The sequence below is a fragment of the Marmota marmota genome, unplaced genomic scaffold (genome assembly GCF_001458135.2).
Source record: "Marmota marmota marmota unplaced genomic scaffold, marMar, whole genome shotgun sequence".
NCBI lineage: Eukaryota > Metazoa > Chordata > Mammalia > Rodentia > Sciuridae > Marmota > Marmota marmota.
Genome location: NW_025999932.1, coordinates 23,982,289 through 24,004,793, shown reverse-complemented (window position 1 = coordinate 24,004,793; position 22,505 = coordinate 23,982,289). Strand labels below are relative to the sequence as shown.

At 41.5% G+C, this 22,505-nt stretch overlaps 1 protein-coding gene across 1 annotated transcript in view; it reads left to right on the top strand.

The window, feature by feature from the left end:
• Positions 1-22,505, top strand: part of Flt1 (fms related receptor tyrosine kinase 1) — a 201,730-nt gene that overhangs the window by 19,049 nt on the left and 160,176 nt on the right. Inside the window, exon 2 of the mRNA XM_048800762.1 lies at positions 7,717-7,740. The gene's annotated coding sequence lies outside the window, so the exon portion shown is untranslated. The remainder of the gene's footprint in view (positions 1-7,716; positions 7,741-22,505) is intronic.

Sequence of the window (22,505 nt, the reverse complement as noted above, 5' to 3'; positions counted from 1 at the left end):
CAATGACCTAGCTTCAGCATTATCAACACAGGCCCATCTCGTTTCATTCTTACTCCTCTCAGATAATTTCGAAGCAAATATCAGACATTTCATTACATCATCTGAGTTAATCTGGTACATGAAACTTGGCAATCTTATTTAAACAATAAGCTACTTTTTGGGTATGTTTTAAATTCTAGCAAGAAAACCATATTGCTATATGACATGATGGTTCAGACGCTGAGTCTTATGTTTAAAAACAAAATTTGTGTCTTGAGATTAACTTTTTTTCTCTTATGTGGAAAAAGAGAAGTTACAGTAAATTAAAAAAAAATTTATATACATGTATGTGTGTGTGTGTGTGTGTGTATATATATATATATATATATATATAGAGAGAGAGAGAGAGAGAGAGAGAGAGAGAGAGATACCCATCTTTTAATTAGGTGTTCTGAGGACTATTTTATCACAGAAGTGATAGAAACAGTTTACTCACAGACTAAAAGTTAATGTAAACAAGCTTATGCTGTTGTACTTTCCAGGTAATAAGTGGAAGCAATGTTCTAGTTTAGTTGAACTTGATTTTATAGACTATTATTTCTTCAACAGAAAAAAAAAAATCTGCAGCCACTTACTCTTAATTCTTCCCTCCAGGGTAGGGTTGAGGGCTGAGGGATCTAACTTTTTTACAAATACCAGGTGTGTCATCTGCTGCACACCTGAGAATGGTTGAGAGAGCCACCAGGCCAGGTTCCTGCTGTCTGGCTGACCTTCAGGTGGGACAGTCCAGTGCTTTAGCAGAATGTAGTACCAGAAGGCTCCTCTGGGACTTCTGCAGCTGCTGTTGCTGCTAGTCACGAAAAGTGCATCTAGGAGGAGCCTGGAAGAGGTGCAGGAAGGAAAGGGCTGGTCTTCCACTGAAGTCGCCAGCAGACCTGCCCTGAGGGTGTGTCTGGAGTTAGGGGAACTTTTGAAGAAGGAAGTCTATAGAGAACTCTGCTATTGCCCTTCTTATTCAGTAGAATTAAATTCATGGCCTTTGTTGTTGTTGTTGTTTTTCTTTTTGGTACCGGCTGTTGAACCCAGGGGTACTTTGCCACTGAGCTACATCCCCAGTGCATTTTATTTTTTACTTTGAGACAAGGTCTCACTAATCTGCTGAGAGTCTTGCTAAGATGCTGAGGCTGGCCTCAAATTCACCATCCTTCTGCCCCAGCCTCCTAAATTATTGGGATTACAAGTGTGCACCAAGCACCTGGTTAAATTCATGTCTTTTAATAAATTTCCTACTCAGAGCCCAGCCATTACACACAATAGTCTGTCTATTGCTCAATTTACCTACCCACCTATCTCTTATATCTATTAATATCATCTATTATCTATTATTTACCTCTATCATTTATCATATCTTTAATGTCTTTATCATCTCATATTTATGTGATTTTGTCCAGAGTTAGGGTACAGCAATATGTTGCATTTCTAGTTTATTATGTTTTGACCTGAGTCATACTTGCCCTTTAGACTCTCCCTTGGCTTAAGCAGGAACATAGATTGCTTTCAGTTGCCCACTCCTTCCCACAGGGCTGAAAGGAGGCCCCCTCTGCAGCCCCAGCAACCGCCCCAGCCTCCCCACCAGGCATTACTCTGCATCCTTAGAGGCCTTCTTGGAACCCTGGAGTTCTCACAGGCACCCCCCACCCTGTTTCCACCCCAGGATTCATGCTGTCTGCCACCTTTTCTCTGAACCACTAATCAAAGCTTCCCTGCTCCCCCCAGCCCGTTCATCCCAGTGCCGCACCTATCCTGTCACCTCTTAATCATTTTTTTTCATAAATTTGTGTCTTCATAGGTTCTCCCTTTCCCTCAGTTCTTACTCCCCTTGAATCCACTATTTTCCAGTCTAGCCATCCTAAAGCCGTCCCCTTGAAGTACTGGTAAGATGAGACAGGTTTAAATGTATCTACCAAGCAACCCAATGGAAAAGGCCCCTCAACCTTATCCACCGATGCCTCACCCTGTGTTCTCTGGCACCTTCCATCTTCAGCTGCTATCTCCCCACACACTCTTCCTCTCAGAGTCCCTGGTTTTACTCCCTTTTCCTCTTTTCCAGAATGCCTTCTCCTCTCTACTGATATAAATCTGTTACTACCTTCAAAACCATTTCCCAATTTAGTAATGAATAAGCCCTTTTAGCATTCATAACTATATCTTACTTTTAATTGCCTTAGAATTGTTTCCTAATGCTTCATGTAAGTCTGGCCTTCTCGAATTTATTGTAAGGTCTTCTAGGGCAATGATTAGATCTTCCATGTTACTATTTCAATCAGACTAGCACAGTATTGTGTATGGGGCATGTGCTCAAAAAATATTTACTGAATGAAAGACTACATTTCCTGGATCATGCACCATGACATGAACCATTTCCTTGTGACTGTTCAGCCAGTTCCCTATTAGATGGAACTGGTGGAAGGGCTCAGGTTGCAGGGGAATCAAGAATATGAATGAGTGTGTGGCGGGGATGGGGGTGTGCTCCCGCCTGATTAACAAACACTCCAATGTCAAATTAAATTTATTTGGGGATTATTTATAATACAGAAACTGACATATCTAGCAGTAGGATAAATGTTGCAGCTGTTAGATATAATATTTATGAAGGCTGTATACAAACATGGAAGAATATAAACACATTCTACCTGAAAAAAATACTACTGTGAAATACACCAAACTGATCACTGTGGCTCTGTTGACATGAAATTTTGACTCATCCTCCAGGGCACTCCCTGTCTTTTCATCTTTCTAAAATATTTTAAACCCAAAGAATATAGTAAGAGTGATAACATGAAAAAAGTCATGGCAGTTGAATGACTAGATAAAGTGGATCTAAGATGGTTAATTATAATGATTAGATGACAATTATGCAGATATTTTTCTTTGACATATTATTTGCTTATCTGTTTTGCCTCTTATCTTGCCCCATGCTTCTCTAATTACCTCAGGTTTTTTTTCTTTCCTAGATATAACTTGGAGAAAACATTCTTGTCTAGTTTCCTCTGGCCAGGACCAATTATTCCTACATATGACGGTGAATATTAATGATTTCCCATTCTTCCTCCTTTAGTGAACATACATCTAGAGATAATGACACAAAGAAATAATCTGAATCCTTCCTTGGTTTACTGGACCCCCACAGATCTCTATTTTCTTTTTTTAATTAAATATTTTTAGTTATAGATGGATGCAGTATCTTTATTTTGTTTATTTATTTTTATGTGGTGCTGAGGATTGAACCCAGTGCCTCACATGTGCAAGGCAAGCTCTCTGCCACTGAGCCACAACCCCAGCCCCCAGATCTCTATTTTCATTCATTCATTCAGCACTGTCCTTAGTCAATATTTTTTTTTTAATAGGAAAAAGAACACTGCAAAGTTTATTACATGCTTAAGGCATGGAAGTCAATGATTTTGATGATCATCCAGAAGGCACATTATTATTTTTACAGGTAATTTTAGCTTCAAGAGGTACTGAAAATGCACTGAGTTAACAGAATCAGAAACCAAAAGATTTCAATGGGTTGGAAAGACAGATAAAATAAAACAGAACAAGTAATGAGTCAGTGAGTATAAGGATCTGCAGTGATCACCTAGCGCTGTGTTTGTAGAAATAAATGCCCAATCTCTGGTGAAAAGGCTTCAGGGGGCTTAACCAGGAGGAAGTTCCAATCAGAGCCCCAGGTGCGGAGATGCTGAAAGAAGAGGCTCCTTTGATCTCAGATCATAGTGACAGAAGTACAGTAGTTGCATCAGAGCCTCTGCAGGTAGGATGAGGAGCAGATCAAACCAGGAGTCCAGAGCTGGGGCATAACCCTCAGAAAATAGACAGAACCCTGAATAAATCAAAAGATCCTATAAACAGCAGCAGCACCAATATAGGCAAGGGAGATAGCAGAGCGAAACAGACAGGAGCCCCTGCAGCAGGAACCAGAGGCGTGAGGATTCCTGTGGCCCTTGAGCAGCAGCAGCAGATGGAGGTGCTGCTCCTGGGCTCTGTGGCTCTGGCCCCATCTCTCAGAGGAGGCTTCCCCTGTGCTTCCAGCCCTCTCACTGCTCTTTCCATCTGAACTACTCTTCCTTCCTTGCTCCCCTCTGGGTCTTCCTGCATGCTTTTCTCTCTGCCTGGAAAAAAAAAATGTCTTTAGGAGAAGGGAAATAATATGAAGCATATTCAGTCCTAAGGATCTCACCTGTAGAGAGGCTGACAAGCTGGAACCTTCAAAGGGAAGCTGGAAGGAGTTTCTAGAACATTCCATATGATGAGTGACCAAAGGGTCATGAATGAGAAGCCTGGAAAGAATATGCCAGGACACAGGAGATGTTTCTGAGTGTCCAGTAAATTATCATGTGACAATATCAGAGCACTGAGGAGGATATAGAGCATGGTTACAGTACATGCCTCTAGTCCCACTTATCTAAGGTGGAAGGACCACTTGAGACTGGCCAGGAGTTCAAGACCAACCTGGGCAACATAGCAAGACCCCATCTCAGACAAAACATAAGATTTAAAGGAACTGACTCAGTAAATGATTTTTTTTTGGAGGGGGGTGGTACCAGGGATCTAACTGAGAGGTGCTTTACCACTGAGCTATGTCCCCCACCCTCTTTTATTTATGTATTCATTTTTAAATTTTGAGATAGGGTCTCAATAAGTTGCTGAGGACTCCTCTAGTCTCAGGATTCCCAAGTCACTGGGATTACAGGTGTGTACCACTGCACTCAGCCCTTGAGTCTTTTGAAAACCCGTGCCAGATGTTTAAGTTCTTTGAAATAGGAACATGTTCAGCCAAAGTGGTAGGATAACATAAGCAAGACTTTTGTGCCAGTGGGCTGACCAACCTCTGATTGATAAAACTTAAATGTGCTTGTCTGGTATGAGTTCAGCAGATCCGAGGAGGTGTGCTTCTTAAACTAAGGAGGCTAAATTGTCCAGAAGATATGTAATGTGAGGGGTTTTCAATAACACAGAAGGATTTAATAAGATCTTTTGGTTCTTATTAGTCCTCCTTACACATTTGCACTATGCACTGTTGTAGCCACACAGTATATTTTTGCTTTGGCATCCAGCTACCAAACCCGTGTGGGGATGAAATTCCCGACTGAGCCTCAGCTTCTGCAAGCTGAGCTGCTCTATGGTTGGTGTGTTGTAGAAAGTCAGGCCTGGGCTCCCTTCTGTCTCTGACACAGATGCTCCACCACTTCTACTCGGTCTACAATATTAAAGCTGTTGGCTGTACCAACAGTGTGCTCCTGAATAGGGGCGAGAAAGAAAGCTCAAGAGAATGTTTGTAGCTGATAACAAGAGAGAGTGTCTGGTTTTGCTAACCAAACAGAAGATGAAATGTTCTTTTGTATGTGAGCAGGAAGCAAACAGATAGTCTACTTCAATAGCTTTTTATATCCACCAGGCGTGTTGAATTTGATCTTTTCCATCAGTATTATCTATACAACCTCTTTCATGAGTGATTTAGTTAGAAGAGTCCTGTGACCCATTATTCAAAGGTATTATCTCTTTCAGGGACAGGATTGAGAGCTATACCCCACATCGAAGTGAAAATGAAATGACAAACAAAACCTTGTAACAATTTGTGCCATTTTTTAGTTCTTTATAGAAGGCTAGTAAAATTCACAAAAGAAGTAGTGGTGAAGAAATTGCTGACTATAATTAAAAGCCTTCAGCTTTTCAAAAGAATAATTGGCGAATTTGTGAAGGCCCATACCTTCTGCAGCATGATTTTCACATAATCCTAAATTAGATTTGACTATGACTTTATTAGGGTTAAATAATTAAGCAATGCATTAGCATTGTTGATGACTACATTAGATTATAAAGATCAGTTGATCTGTTTATCAAATAGCTGTCTGGCTACACCAACTCAAGTGGATTCATTTCTGGCAGCAGGTTTGGGAAATGTCTGTGTTTAAAAAAACCAAAATAGCATTTGAAAAAAAGAAAAGAAACATATTAAATAAAACCTTTGTGGGTTGTATTATGAGCCCTTTTCCTCCACAGTCAGCTGTGTCTTGCCTGAGAAGCCCTCTTTGATTTTCCCCTGCACAAGGTCATACCTTTTCTCATACCCATGGTGGACTCCATGCCCCTCCAGCACTGTGAGCTGGGCACTGCACGGCTTCTTCATCTGACAGATTCCTCCCTAGATTCCAAGCCCCTTAGACAGCAATGAGTGATTCAAGGACATCTCAGCATTGGATTGTTCTTGGCTCTAACAATACCTGGTTTCTGCAGGGTGCTACAGAAGAGCAATGCTGTCAGCTTTTCCTTGGAAAGAGGGTGTGGGAGTGACAAGTGGTATGAAGTGAGGCAGAAGGACATCTTGGCTCTGTGGGTGTGTCCCAGACTGTGGGAGCTGGGAACCAGGTGGAAGAAGGCTCAGCTGCCAGACATTCTATGGATAATTAAGTAGTTTTAGAGCAACCAGGTGTGCTGATGGCAGAGAAAGGAGGGCAGGAGCAGTAATGAGGGTCAATGGAAAAACAAACCAAAAAATTGCGAAGAATGCCGAAGCCAAAGGGGAGCACTGGCTCCCTAGCGGGAATCTAGGCATGGTGCCTCAGGTGCTGCTGCTCCAGATGCCTGGTCAAGCATTGCCTGTGTGGAGCTGCAGGTGGCCACGCCTCTCCTTGCCCAGAGATGTGGCAAGTTCAAGTTGCCCAATCTTCCCAGGTGGGGAGGTAGTTCAGTCCTTCAGGAAGAGTCACTAGCTCCGTTCAGGAGACATCACAGTTCCTTTTATCATGGCCATCAAGTAGGTTCCAATAGAACTATGTTTTAAACCTGCAGTATTTACAAGACCGGGCTGCTCCGTGGTGCTTGGGACGACTTCAGCCTTTGAGCTAATGGAGACATAATTGAGTAACAACGTGAAATTAGTGTCATCGCAAATGATCTAGTGCCTCAAGTTAATTTCACCCGGTTGTGTTCCAAGAGCAGCAGACTCACTCATCTTGCTAGCAAGCTGCCACCAGAAAGATTTCTTTTTGAACATTTAGGAAATAAAGTTCACGTATTCAGCCCTTACATGTTGAAGGAGCAGTTTCACGCCTCAGCCTTTTAAAGGTATCTTGTTATTCCCTGTTTTGCTTCTAGGAAGCAGAGGGTTGCGGAAATGACTTGGGCGGGTGCATCAGTGTAGCCGAAAAAGACACAGACGACTTCCCTGGGGACCTGAGCCCGCCCGCAGTCTTCCCGAAGGTGCCAGGCAAGCGTCCGGTTCTCTCGGACGCTCCTGGTCTACAGCCGTGTGCAGAGGGTCTCTGGCGCCTTCCTAGACGTCTTGTGATAGTCTGGCTGGGTCAGGGTCGGCGGGACAGTGCAAGCTAGGGGAGTGGGCCCGACTGAGCCTCTCTCCTCGTGCCAAGTACACCGTCGCGGAGGCGCGGTCAGCTTCCCTTGAAACTGACTTCCCGCCCCGGGGGCCTGGCAGTGGAGCTCCAGCCCCATCTCCTCCCCAGTTTCGGGCGGCCCCCAGAGCCGAGTAAACCGGGTGGAGGGAGCCGGTAAGGATTTCCTGAGCGCTATGGGCAGAAGGAGGGGCGGGGGCAGGAGTGCTTGGAGCAAGGACCCTGAACCTGCCAGCGCCGCGCTCCCGGGTCCGCACAGCCAGCGCCTCCCCACGCGCTCTCCGCCCGGGGCCACCCACCCTCGGCGGCCCCCGCCCCTCTTCCNTGCTTGGCTGTCTGCTTCTAACAGGTGAGGCACGATCGGGCCCTGGAGCCAAGCGGGGCTGGGATGCTGCGGCCACGGGGCAGAGACCATGGGGCCGGGGCCAGGTGCACGCGGGGAGGCGAGGCTGCAGCCGGGAGAAGCGAAACTCAGAGGGAACCTGGGGTACTAGTTGCAGCGGGAACGCCTGGGGCCACGGCGCCCCAGTAGCTGGCGGGGGACTAGCGGGCATCACCGCCCACACCCGCGTGGCGCCGCGCTCTGGTCTGTGCCGGGGCTGCCGGATTGCGGGAGGAGTCGCTTGATCCCCTGCCCGGCTCCTTACTGGGGTCCCCGCTCCCCGCATCGAAACTCTGGGCACCGGAAGCATCACACACCGGACCTGCTTGGCACCCAGAGCCTGCTCCCAAACCGCCAAGAGCGGGTCCGCAGGGTCCATCGAAGTTGGAAAGAGCGGCTCCTGAGCGCCGGTGAGCCTGCCCAGGGCTGTGCTGAGGCTGGGGAGTTGGCGATATTGGGCACTGGCCATGACCTTGCGCCGCCAGACCTACAGAGAAGAACCAATTTGGAGAGGGTCGCGTGCCTCCGGGGAACAGACAAATCACAAGAGAGGGCCAGCTTGTTATTCCTGGACCCACTTGGGGCCCTCGAGCCAGACTATCCTAGGAACATTCGGCAGCGCCTATTCCTCCCTGACGCTCGCTGTGCGCAGCCATCGGGTGGGGCCTCTGCCGGTAGCTGGCTGGCTGCGCGGTCCAGCCCAGGTCGTGGACTGCGTGATCCTAACCAACCAAGGCCCAAAGTACCATTAAATTTTGGAATTGTAAGCTTGTCCTTTAAATTACGAGCCAAGAAAGGGCGGACAATTTGGACCAAAAGATGCTGTTTGAGGAATCGTTGAGGTCTGCACCGTTACTTAAGTCAGCTTCGCCGGTCCTTTGGAAAACAGGCGCTGAAATGGTCAAGGGCCAGATTTTTAAGAACAATTAGTGTGGAGACCGCCGCCCTTAAGGGGTCAAAGCTTGAGGGGACTTAGGGACTCGTCTTTTCTGCTCAGTGGGGTTAAGTGATCCAGAATCCTTTGGTTCCCTCTCCTTGCGCGCAAAGGGCCAGATTTTGGAGCGCCTTTCTTTTAAGCATCATGGGAAAAAGGTACAGTACCACGAAACAAGTCATTGTAATGATTCCCTGGAAGGAAAGTCAGAAAGATTAAACTTCTTTTTTTTTCTTTTTTCTTTTTTAACTTGCAAAACCCAAAAAGCAGTAACAAATATTCTCAGCGGGAAGACTAATTAGATAGTTTTACCGATCTAATTGCAACTATTTAGAAGCTAAGAAACCCAGAGGAAAGGCGAAGTCCTATTGTGTGGGAACTCCCTACAAGCTGGGAAAGGTACTAAAATAACTACATTAAATGAAAGATTGCATTTTCTACTTCGCAAATATAGTTTTTTTTAAATTTGAAAAGTTGCTTATATTAAAATATAATTGCTCAGAGAACTTAACATTCTCAGTCTCATAGGTAAATGTAAATCTAGGTAAATTCTCTTAACCCAAAAATACAAGATAAAACGGAACACCTTATTGGATTTTCTGCTTCATACACATTTATTTCTTCAAAATTGTGGTGGACTTTAATGAAGCATAGTTCTGTTTGCATTTAGAAGCATCTTAGATTGGTGGAAGCTTTACAAGAAATGTTAGTAGGATCGTCTTGTCGTTTAGATTATAATTTATTTGAATGGACACGAATCTTGGAAATCTTTCTGATTTTTTTTTTTCACATTTTTGAGAAGAAAGGGAGACAAACTGACAGTGTGAACCTCCTTACCTGATTGCTTCGGGAGTATTCTGTTAGCAAGCAGGTTTGTCACTGTAAAATGCGCCTTTGAAAACTGCAGCTTCTCTGGCTGAATTAGAAACATCTCAGTAAAATAATCAGCTACCTGCTTTCTAAATAAGACTTTCCAATCTAACAGGAAGCTCTCTCTGGCCAGAAAGAGGCCCCCTATTTCTGCCTGTGGATTCATCCCGAGTCACCCTTACCCATGTGAGCTCCAGTCTGTGACCCTTTGGGTGCTATATTTAAATATGTATCAGTTATCAATATTGTGTGTGCATGCATGGCATGTAAAATAACTAGAGGTTTATTAATACAAATAGGTAATGCATCTCCCTCCTAAAATTTACGGGGGTTTTTGTTTTCTTTTTGTGGTACTGGGGATTGAACCCAGGACCTCGCATTTTGCCTGTACCACTGAGCTACCTCCCTTAGCCCAATGCATCTGTCTCCTAAAGTGTGCAGTTACCCTCCAGATACCTAGAGAATAAAGAGACACTCATAATTCAGATACTTTCAGGTCCTCAGTATTGTGATCACTTTCTCCATAAAGGAAATCAGTCATCTTTCTCTAGAGGTGTCTCATTTTCTTACTTTTAAGGCACCACACCCTCCATTAAAGTCACAGATTCTTTAGGTTTTGTCCTCCACCCCCTGTTTTTCTTGAGTTCATTAGCAGCTGACATTTACAATTTACCATAACTAATTGGAAACACTTAAACTGAATTTTGTGAGGCAATTCCACAGTAATAACATTAGGTTGAAATTACAAGAAAATAATACCTATTTCTAAGTTGAATATGATACATCTCTCATACTAGCTTATTTTATGTGGTAATTTTTGTTGTTTTCTCTGAGGCTTATAAAGTCATACTTTTTTCCAAAATTGCATCTTTGACATGTTAATTATTTAGGACCTTAGGCAGTCCCCATCTTTTTTTTTTTTTTGCCAATTCATAGATCGTTTTACAGATAAACTGTAGGTCACTGCCTACTCTAGTTCCTCGAATATTTTTACTTTTCTTTTGAGTTTAGCACTTTGTTACATTTTTTTTATTTTCCTGTTGAAAATTCTATAATGGACTAAGTAGTTTCTTTTCTAATGATCACCAAGTAGATTTTGTTTTGTTTTTATACATAAACTGCAGAAATTCGAATAAATGGTCAATTTCTAAGGTTCCTTTTTCCATGAAACAGACTAAACCCTGAATCTCTTTTATCTCTTCCTACCTTCTTATACTTATATATAAAATGAAGAATAATCATCTGATGCTGTGGCTGTAGGGATAAACTGGGTTCTCCTTGCCATCAGCAATCACATTGTGGAATGTACCTGACTGACCAATTAACATGGTCTTTCCTGGGTAGCATTTTGCAGGAGATCGGCTGTCTGAAGATGCCTAACACAGTGGACCTAATGGTCTTGGGCTTTTTCACCGGTAGAATGTGTAAGTCTCTGACAGAGATACTCCTTTATAATAGTCACATTAAGTCTTATAAGGATACTTGTTATTTGGAGCCCCCAGGAATTTCTTGATAAAAAATTGACACTTTATTTGATCAAAATGGCTTTATTTACAAAGAATTCCAGGTTTCAACAGAGCTACTAAGCCCTTTGTTTAAAAATGGAACCTATTTCATTTGACTTTTATAAAGCAAGCCAAATAATTGCTTTTTCTCCCCAAAACTATGTAAACCTTTTTAAAAATCTGCTCTGAGTGAATGTAATATATAAGTTGAAAGCAGTATGACACCAAAGGAAAAAAGAAATGGTTTTATATCAACCAAAAAAAAAGTGCCCTTCAGGAAGATTATACAACACATTGCTTCTACACAGCAAACTTATGGCTGATGGTTACTGTGGCTTGGGCAGTTTGGCAAGGTAAGAACAAATAACAGAGTAGATTTTGCCCCGGCTTTAAATTGACATGTGTGAGTGTGCTTAAGTGAGACTTCAGCCTGGAAACTTAGTGAGATCCTAAAATAAAAATAACAGGATTAGGGATGTAGCTCAGCGGATGTTCGCCCCTTGGTTCAATCTCCAGTACAAAAAAATTCTTTTAAAAGCCCGGGGCTGGGGGGTGGGGACTGTGGAAGAAGTTGGGGGATGGAGAAAGTGAGAGAAGTCTCTTGGCCCAGGGGTGTTAAATGCAAAGCCTGCTGATAATAGAAAACAGTGTCAGGTTCTTGGTTCAGGGTATGTTGGTAATATCAAGTAAATATCACTTTTCAGTGTAGCTGCCATTGTCGATAGTAGAGGGAGTTTGAAATCACAAACAGTAAAAATATTATGATGAGTGGCTAAAAAGTGTAAAAAACATCTGTTGCACTGGTTTTAAACAATTTGATAGATCAGTCCATCCTGTTCTGTTGGTTTTACTCTGGTAGAGGCTTGTAGAATGAGACCTCCTGCCAAATGCTTTCCAGGATCATGGTTGAGTCCTCACACATTTGGGTGCCTAGGAAATTGCATGCTGCTGATTAAATTGCTGGATTTCATACCAGATTGAGGAAAGGGAAGGAAATGGGAGGAATGGGGTATTTGAGGGAGGGCTTGAAAGGAAAGCTTCTTGTTCAGTGCATGGGGCTGCAGGGGGGTTTCATTAAGGAAATGGTTCCATTGAGTCTACTGAAGATAGTGGACTAGATTTCCTGCATTGCTGTTGGGGCGGATATAGGGAGATGTCAAGAATTCCTGGGGATTTCCCATCAGCCTTAGTAAACCTGGATGCCTAAAAGCCATTTCTGATCACTGCTCCTTTCCTTGATTTCAAGCTGCATGAGAGACTTGATCTTGTCTGTCAGACACATTCCACACTTGTGAGAGCCGGATGGAATCTCAAGATCCATCTGCTCATCTCAGAGACAAGAAACTGGCCCAAAGATGTTTAGTAATTTTATTCAAGGTCAATAGCTGGCTGGTGGCAGACCTAGGAAGAGAGCCCAATGTTCATCCTACAGACATTTCTTTTTCATTTGTATTATATTCTCTATCCTAGAAAGAGTAAAGATGCACAAATACTCATCGAATAAAATTATTACAGTGCTAAAATTTCTTTCTAAATGATAGCATCTCTTTTATTTATTACTATTATTAATTTTCTTTTCTTTTTTTTTTGTCACATTGGGGATCAAACTCGGGGACTCTTACATGCTAGGCAAGCACTCTATCACTGAGGTACACCTCCAGCTCCAGCATTCTTTAAAATACATAATTATCTTTTATTTTTTAAAGGCCATAAGGGATTTAAATTTAAAATATCCAAAGGATGGCTGCTTAGTAGTACACTGAGACATTTGGAGAGAAGACTAATTTTCCTTGGGAGCATTTGGAATCCCTATTTTGAATGGCTGTGGCCTAAATATTTGTGGCATATGGCACCAGCTTCATCTGTTACCAAATCCCTCCACATACTCTATTCCAGCTACTCAAACTCTACCCCAATCAAAAAAATTACTCACTCTCCTTCAGATGGGGCTTCACTTTTGTCATATCATTCATGCTGCTCAGGTACCTGCAAGACCCTTCTTCCCTCCTGTTCAATCTCTTCACCTCTACCTACAAAATCCAGCTCAGCAATGCAGAACTCCTCCTAATAGCCTCACACAGAACTACTGGTTTCTTCTGCTCCCTACATCTCCTGTATGAATCCCTCCTTCAGCACTTCTCACCTTGCATTATTAGAATTTTATGTGCCTATATCCTCCCTCTTTGACCAAGAGACTATATCTTGCAGATCTTAGATCTACCTCCTCATGTAATGTCTGGTGTGGAGACTTAGTGTTGGGATGAATGAATGAATGAATGAATAGGTATTTCAAAGAAGGCTCTTGGGGTCAGATATGCATTTATTCCAGCATGCTAATGTATTCTTGCCCATCCAATTGACTTCAGTTACAGGAAATTAATTAGAATGACTATTCTCAATAGATATTAGTCCTTTCACAAAGTGATTAAGATATAGAAAATAAGCTATTATTTTCAGCTGAGAAACCATCCATGTAACCACCTCCTGTTTGGGCATAATGCTTCACTGGGACTCCTGAGTCACTAAAGCCAGGCTTTGGTCTCTGCAGAAGTTCTATCTTAGCCTCTATTGGCAAGGTGCTAAGCATTTCCACTTTATCCTGCAGTGTCTTATGCAATCTTCAGAGACAACAAGGCTGTCAGATCTTATGGTTTCACTTGCTCTCCCAGCTGAGCCCAAAGACTCAGGTTTGAGTCTTTGGGCTCAGCTGGGATACAAACCTGAATGATAGATGCCAAATCAACTCTGTTTCAATAGGCACCTTTGTTATGGGACCAGGTTAGTCTGCCTAACTAATTTGCTTACGATGGGTTATCCTCAACCCTTCATTGCAAATTGGTTCCTGGCAGGATTACCTTATTAAGTATGAGTCAGGCACAGAAAGACAAATACCAAATGTTCTTACTTCTATGAGGTCAACTTTTTAGTTTCCCAATATAAGTAGAGAGAAAGTAGAGACTAGGAAGGATGTTAGGGAGGGAGGGATGGAGACAGGATGGTTAAGGGGAAAGTTGGATAAAATAACTTCTAATGTTCTATAGCAGAATAAGATACTTATAGTTAACAACACTTAATTGTATATTACAAAATAACTTATACAGAAGATTTTGAATGTTCCCAACATAAAGAAATGGTAAATGTCTGAGTTGATAGATATGTTAAATATCCTAATGTGATAATTTCATACTATATAAACATATTGCAATATCATACTTACCTCATAAATATATACAATTATTATGTTAAAACTTTTTTAAAAAGAATTTAAACCTAAAAAGGAACCAGAAAGTAGTTAATAATAAATAAAAATATTGTTCATTAATTTAAAAAAATCCAAATTCCATGGTTGGGGCTCAAAAACTCATCCCCCTTCCTACCCCAATCTCCAGTCCAACCCACATACCCACAACAGACTACAAAACAAGCTTCTCAAAGTGTGGTCCATGGTCCAGCAACATTATCCCTGGGAACTTAATACATCACAGCCTGTTATTTTTGTTTGTTGAAAAAAGGAAAGGCACTGAATTTTAATAAAGATTCATAGTTAGTTCTGATGTCAGGGTCCAATTCCTCTTCATTAACACCCTCATAATGACCTCTGAACTATCAAAGATAGTAGACTGGGGCTAAACACAAACCTCTTCTGCATCAGTCTTGTGCCCTGTCTTCTGTGGGGACACCTGTGTCCTATTTCCAATCTCTCTTTTTTTTTTTTTTTTTTTTTTTTACAAAATCTTACACTTAGCTCCAACCTGTAATCAAAGTAAACAGAAGTTGTGGTCTTCAGGAATATCATGGTTAACCATATCATGGGTGGCACGATCAAGGTCTTAGAAAATGTGGATTTGGTGGAAAATAGTAAAAATGGCATTAAATAGATAGGTTTTAACCAGAAATAAAGGTTCTACAAGGCATACGCTTCCAAAACAAAATTACTGGTGTTGAAAACCATCAGGGGTAAGTAACCATTTCCAGAATTTTCAGCTGTCAAGGAGATACCACTGTCTTACTGCAGCTATACATGTATTGTTCTCCTTATTGGCTTGAAATTTAATGTCTTGTTTGTTTTCACTTACATTCTTCCTTGTCTCATTGCCCATCTCGACAAGTGCCTTTTCCTTCTCATAGATTATCACCATGCTTACAGGAACTTTTTCTCAGCCTCATTTTCTATCCTTCTATTTAATGGGTGGAGTGTAAATGGGATTTCCTTTAAAGCCACAGAACCACCCATGTGGTCTACAGAAGCAAAGCTACAACAATTATCAAGTTCTTTTGTTAAAAGAGGCCTGAAGTGAACCTGGAATAAATGAAAAGCTTTGGCTCTTATTATATACAAATGTAAAACCACTTAAACTCAAGGCCACCTTTAGCAAAACCTTAATAAGTAGTTTTCCTGCCAAGGGATTTCTGTGAAACCCTTTGCCTCTCTCTAGGGCCATGGTCCCAGCCTAGACTGTTAGAACTGTCAGGAGAGCTTTAAAAATCTTCATACCCTGGCTGCAGTTCTGACCAATTCAATCACAATCATATTCTCTCTCTCCCTCCCCAGCTCTCTCCCCATCTCCTCTCTACTGGAGATTGAACCCAGCAGTATTCTATCACTGATCTACATCCCCAGCACTTTTCATTTTGAGACAGGGTCTCCCTAAGTTGCTGAGGCTGGCCCTGAACTTGTGATCCTCCTGTATCGACCTCTCAAGTAGCTGGATCTCAGCAGTGTACCACCAAACACAGTCTCTTGAGTGGGACTCTGGCATTGGTCATTTTAAAGTGCCCAGCAATTGGCAGAACCTCAAATTGTACAGAACATTAGAATTACCTGGAAGCCATGCTAGATCACTGGGTTCTACCTTGGAGTGTCAGATTCAGTAGGTCTAGGTAGGGCTGACAATCTGCTTTTATAACAAGTTGCTAGGTGATGCTGATATACCTGGTCCAGAGACTACACTTTGAGAACCACAGCCCTAGAGTCAGTTTAAGAGGCCTCACCACATGGGAAGCACCTGTACAAGTGCCCACCTGTAAAAGGCACTAGATGATCACCAGACCTAGGCCGAGGTGGAGGAATTATCTATCTCTGAGGATTCCTGCCAGGAAGAGTGTGAGTCAACAGAATGTGGCCAAAGGATCATTCATATCAGGTGCTAGGGCATGTTACCAATGGGACTAAATGAAATGCCTTTTGGTCTATTCTGCCAGCTCAGAGCCAGAACTAAGTTGCCAGTCTAGACAACAGAGCTAATAGTAGCCCTCCTCTGCCTTACTCTACTTATCATTCAGACTTTCCTCTAATTAAAGGTTGGCCAACATCATACTACTGTCCTATCCTAGGTCCCCAGTGCCTCAGTTGTACCCTGTTTCACTCCAGTATGTCCTGCAAAGTGCTGCCCAAAGCCTCATGATGCTTTGCCTCTCATGAGCTTCTCAATCTGTATTTCCTGGGCTGGGATCAGCCTACCCTACTTGGAAGGCTAACTTCTACCTGCTGGAACAGTAAGATTCTGCTGGCTTTCATGGGGTGCTGATTCTGTCCCCATTGTCAAGAAAATGCACCGTCATTTGGAAACATGATACTAGAACTCTTGTGACACACTAAGAACCCAAGCTGTTTTGCCTTCCCTGAGAGCATCTAGAGGTACTTCTGGAGTGTTTAATGCCTAATATTATGGGGCTCCACTTTGGCACTTTTACTTTGGAAAACAGAATGAGTCTATTCTCTGCTAGTTGAGCACTTCTTCTGCAGGGCTGAGATGCAATAGCTATTTGTATCCATCATCTGTTGCTATATAACAAGATGCCTCAAAAGTTGGTGGCCTAAAACAATTCATTATGTTTTTGAGTCTATAGATTAGACATCTGGGCTGGGCTCAGCTGGTCTTACCTGAGGGAGACAGATGCTTTGGGGTAGGAAAAAAAGGAGGAAAGTAACCTCTATTGACTGTCAGGCACTGCAATTTACTATATTATTTCACTCATTCACTCTGAGGAAAGTGATGCTGAAGTAAATCAGATACATTCTCCAGGCCTCACCTGGGTCATCCAGGCAGGTTCCAGTCCCTGGCAATGGAAAGGGGGCCTTGGCATGGGGTCTTCCTCTCCATGCAGTTCTTCCTCCTTGAGAAGTCTAGCTGGGGCTTTCATAATGGAGGCAGGGGTGTTCCTAAGAGCACATGCTGGAGCTGCAGGGTGTTCAGGAGCCTAGGCTTTGAAATTCCTCTATCACTCTGCCATATTCTGTTGGTCAAAGCAAGTCCTAGCCAAGGCTCATGGGGTGGGAGGCAGCCTCCTCTCTTGATATACAGTATGATAGTAATGTTTTCCAATGTGCCATGTTGCTGTTTAGCATTTCACTTTTTCTTTTCAGTCTGATAGGTTGGAATTTGGCAAGAAAAATCATAGTAACTAATAACTAATAGTGAATACTAAATAATGCCTTGGCTCTTCTAAACAGCATCTAGGAACAAAACAACTGAACAATGGCGGAGCTTCACATTCAAACATCTTTTGTTTAGGGTCCTTAGGTCACTGTTAACTTGATATGCCATGTTGGTACAGTGACCTCTTAGAACAACCACAATATCAACAAAGGAGGACAGCTGACCCCAGACTCCCAGTAAAGGCAGCTTTGCAACTTCTTCTCATGGGGTTCCTGATCTAGTTCCTTCTTCCAGAGGATATAATGATACTGTAAGGCGAGAGATCCTTTTGGGGAGGAAAAAAGGAAGAAAGTAACCTCTATTAACTGTCAGGCACTGTGATTCACATACATTATTTCACTCATTCCTAAGAGAGAGATGTGGTAATAACTATAAGAAAAGTGATACTTTGATAAATGAAATGCTTGTTCTATGATCACAGAAGTGGTATGTAAAGCTGGAATTATTTGAATTTGATCCTGTCAGACTTTGCAGTTTCCTTCCTTACCATGCATTACAACCTAATTTGAAAAGCAAAGAAGGAAAAAATACATAGTGGGGGTTCTGACAGTCTTCCCCTGCTCTCAAAACCAGTCTATTCTTGGAATTTTGCCAACCCTAAAGAATGTGAGAAGCCACTGCTACTCCAGCTTAAAGTGGCCTTGGGAGATTCCACTGCTGCATGTTGCAGACACTGTTAAAATCTCCAAGACAGAATTTAATCATGTGTGCTTTCTTATCGTAGATATTCAAGAACCTTCCCAAATAAAGTCAGAAAAGGATCCCCAAAGCCATTAAGAACATGGTTTTACATGGCCTTCCAAACTGGTCTCTTAGAAGTGGCTTTAAACTAGTTCAGATTACAAAGAAGGACAGTTTGAGGCCAGCATTTGATTCTAGAAAAGTTCACGCAGACAGGTCCTTGAGAGAAGCTGGGACTGGCCTCTGACAGTTTCCAGGAATCAAGTGTCTGCTCCTCTGTGTACTTTCTAGATCCCAGCAACCTCAAAGACTTGAGCTTCTCTGGAATGAAAGTGACGAACCTGAGGGAAGGACCCAGACATGTGTTGACCCTGATGGCAGTCACCTGTGAAGGAGGGAGGGAGGACACTCACTCTGTCCTCAGGGAAGAGGAGGAATACAAGTCCTGAGCCTCTCTTCAGCATAGGCATGGTGCTGGCTCACAGTTGCCCCTTCCTGAACATCCAAGCGGGCACTTTTCATTTTGTTGATGGGTTGAAACCCTGAGGCTGAGGGCAATCTGATTACTTGCCAAAAGCCACACACTTAGGAAACAGGCCAGATTCAAACATGTCTTCTTGATTTCAACACTGGAGTTCTTTCCACCATCATTTACCTAAAGGAGAAAATCTAGGAATTAAAGAAAAGGCAGAAGTTCCATTTTCAGGGTTTAGAATGAAAAGCTGATGTTGTTCAAGGCCTAGTTCTAGAGAAAGTTAAGTTACTTTTTAGTCTGGGGTAGCCAGCTACAGGCCTTGATTGACAGTACTTGTACAGTTTGCAAAACAAGAAGTTGTTTTTTTTTTTTTTTGGCAGTGCTGGCATAGAACCTAGGGCCTTGCACATTCTACGCAAGGGCTTGTAGAGCTATGCCCTAGCCCTGGAAGCATTTCGACAAGGCCAGTTGCTCTTTGTGTCCCTCCTTCTCCTAGATAATTCTTTTAGATATTTAGATGCAACAAGTCAAGAAAGAAACAACAAAGCTTTATTTCTGCCTTGATCTACTATCCTGTTCCATACCAGAATACGAACATGTTCATCAGAAACAAAAAATCCTATTCTGCCACCTATTGAGGAGTTTTATCTTTTGCTCTAAGGAAATAGCTGGAAAGTATGGCCAAATGTGGTTACATGCTTTGGATGGAAACTATGGGAAGGGGTGAAAGAAATCCTGTTTGATTCTTTTTTTAATGATTGTTTTCTTTTTCTAAATTGGCATTAGAGAAACCAAAGATATATGTAAACAGATGAAAAGACAGGGATATATTAGGATTGCAAACAAACAATTTAAAAAGGCAATGTAAACTCTTGCTACAGCATTTCATCTATGATTAATGGTATTGTTTTCTTTTGGGGAAACATTGTTTAATTCTCTTTTTCCACTTAATGTCTCCAGCAGGACCAGATTTTTGTTCTCTGTTACAATTTAAAAATTTTTATAGCTTCAGAATCTTCCCCATAGGGAATTCTGTAGAACTACAGCAGGGGAAACACATGGAAGTTGAATGATTGTATTGCCCTAGAATGGACTTTGGATACCTATAACTTCTTGAGAGCAAGGGAATATTTGACTCACATTGTTGATGTACCAATTAAAAGCAATCTACCTCTCACATCCCCATCCCATTTTTTGTCCTCAGAACTGGTAAATGAAAAACATCCTGTGCAAAGTATTTACCACACAAAGATACAGAGAAGGCCAGTGGGGAAAATGAAAAATCAGGAATGCTGATTTTCAGGAATTTCTATTTCCCTTTATCTTTTTTTGACTGACAAACTGAAGTGATTCTATATCCCAATATATCTTTTTTAAAAGAAGCAGTAAAACTCCAAAATGTAGAAAAAAGTTTTCTTATTTTGTTATTTTTTAATGTGCTTTATAGTCCAAACAGATGGGACTAGGACTGCTTTGCTGGAATAACTCATTCCCCATTTTGGGATAATGTTAATTACAAACTTAGTGGTAGAGACTTAGGAACTATATTTTCATACAGTGAGAGAAAAATATGGATCATGTCAAACTTAATTCTCCTGATGCCAGTTTCATATCCAGTATTCACTGCAGATTTATGTCTTTCCAACTTGAGTTCAGGCATGCATAGGAGGCTATTTTAGAACATCTTACCATATTCACTTAGAAGGTTCTCAAGTGATTATTAAGTAATCCATTATGTTTTATTTATGACTACATGTATGATTATATTCATTATGCTCAATGTTTACCATGGAAAAAGTGTTCGTTCTTTGTATATTTTACTAAAGTGAATCACTTACATTAGTGAAGAACTTGCAACTCATATCAAAATGTGTCCCTCAAACACAAAGTGCACACAGTTTGGAGATTTCTTATTTGTTCACTTAGATTATCACCTTAATTTTTTCGGTATTTATCCACTTCTAAATGACATCTCCTAAGAAGCCAACTTTTGGCAGAAAGCCCTTCAAGAGTAAGGGCTGTTTCTGATCCAACTTTGCAGTTGTGAATATAGCACCTGACACCTAGTCACTCAATAAATGCTGTTGAACTGACAGATGCTGATGTGAGTGTGTAAGTGGAGCTGGCAGTAACTCTCTCAATATGTTATGTGATGTTCTGTTATTTCCATTTGGACCATTCTCTGGGTCCAGCCTATCTTCTGAGCTGACTGTTCTCCTGATCTGACTCTAGACAGGATTGAGAATAGGGATTTAAGTGGTCCAGCCACTGGAGAATTTGTTCCCAAGAGATATTGTCCTTGAGATTAATCCTCACTTTAAGATTCTCTCAGCTGGTCAAGGTTCCAAAATAGCACAAAAGAGGGTGATTGGAAAGTTTTAATTTCTAGCTTGAGATACTAGGTAAGGCTACTATTGTAGCAATTGTTTTCACTGCTTTGTATAAGAACATTTTGGCTGAAAACTATTTTCTTTTGGCCCTTCATCATCCATGGTATGGACTAGACGAATAGAGAAAAGGAAGGAAAAGTTAGTCCTGGCTAATGTGTCGCATCTGATAATTTTCTTTTATCCATCTATGAATCTTCAGCCTTGCTTTCCACCATGATGCTATGCTTTAAAAAGCACCACTTGATATGGGAATGTCTTCCAAAGAATGTTTCTTGTGGCTTTTTTCTTTCTTTTTTCTCCCTCATCTTTAAGAAGCTATCATTTTTAGAAACAGAAGTCCCAGTTTGGGGACAGCAAAGTAACTTATTAACAAATATAATTTAAGACAAGAAATATAAAATCATGTAGCTTTAGAACTAGAAAGACTTCAGAGACTCTCAATGGGCATGTTACCTACAAGAAATCTAAGAACAGCTGAATGAATGAAGACAGCTTATTCTTTATTTATTTTTTGTAAGGATAGTTTATTTAAAAATTTTAAAATATTCATGTCCTTTGACCAGCATTTCTCTACAAAGAAATAACCCTAAATGAATTATTATGGGCATATCACATATATTTACTGTTTAGAAGAATAAATTATTATAAGTTACCCATAAGTCCCCAGGCAAGATCCTGGTTTAAGTTTTTTAAAATACAACATTTGCCATATAATCAATAAAACATTGCATACATGTTTAGGGGAAAAAAAGTCAGATGAAGCCAGGGTTAATTCTTAACACCTTGTACATAAAGTATTCTGTATTTTCTACCTTTGATATTGAATAAGTATTTTTACTCTAATGTCAAAATACATTCTTTTTAAAATTTTTTTATTTTTATTTTTAAAATTTATTTATTCTAATTAGGTATATATGACAGCAGTATGCATTTTGATTCACTGCACACAATTGCAGCACAACTCTTCATTTCTCTGGTTGTACACGATATAGTGTTGGACCATATGTGCAGCCATACATGTACCTAGGGCAATGATGTCCATCTCATTCCACCATCTTTTCTGCCCCCATGCCCCTTCCCCTCCTCTTCCTCCCCTTTGCCCAATCAAAGTTCCTCCATTTTTCCCATCCCCCCCCCCTATTATGGATCAGCATCTACTTGTGGCTTTTTTCCCCAGTGCTAAGTGAAGTCAGGTAGACCACAGACTGAAAAAAAAAAAAAAAATATGTGAACTAGAGCACTGAAAGAGGATGACAGAGCTTTCATTCAGAAAAGAGATGAAGGAGAGCAGAGTCATTAGAAGCAAGAGAATCTAAGGGATCTTGTTAAAAAAAAAAAAAAAAAAAACAGTTGTTGGGCTGGGGATGTAGCTCAGTGGTAGAACATTTGCCTAGCATGCATGTGGCCCTGGGTTCCATCCCCAGCCCTGCAGAGATA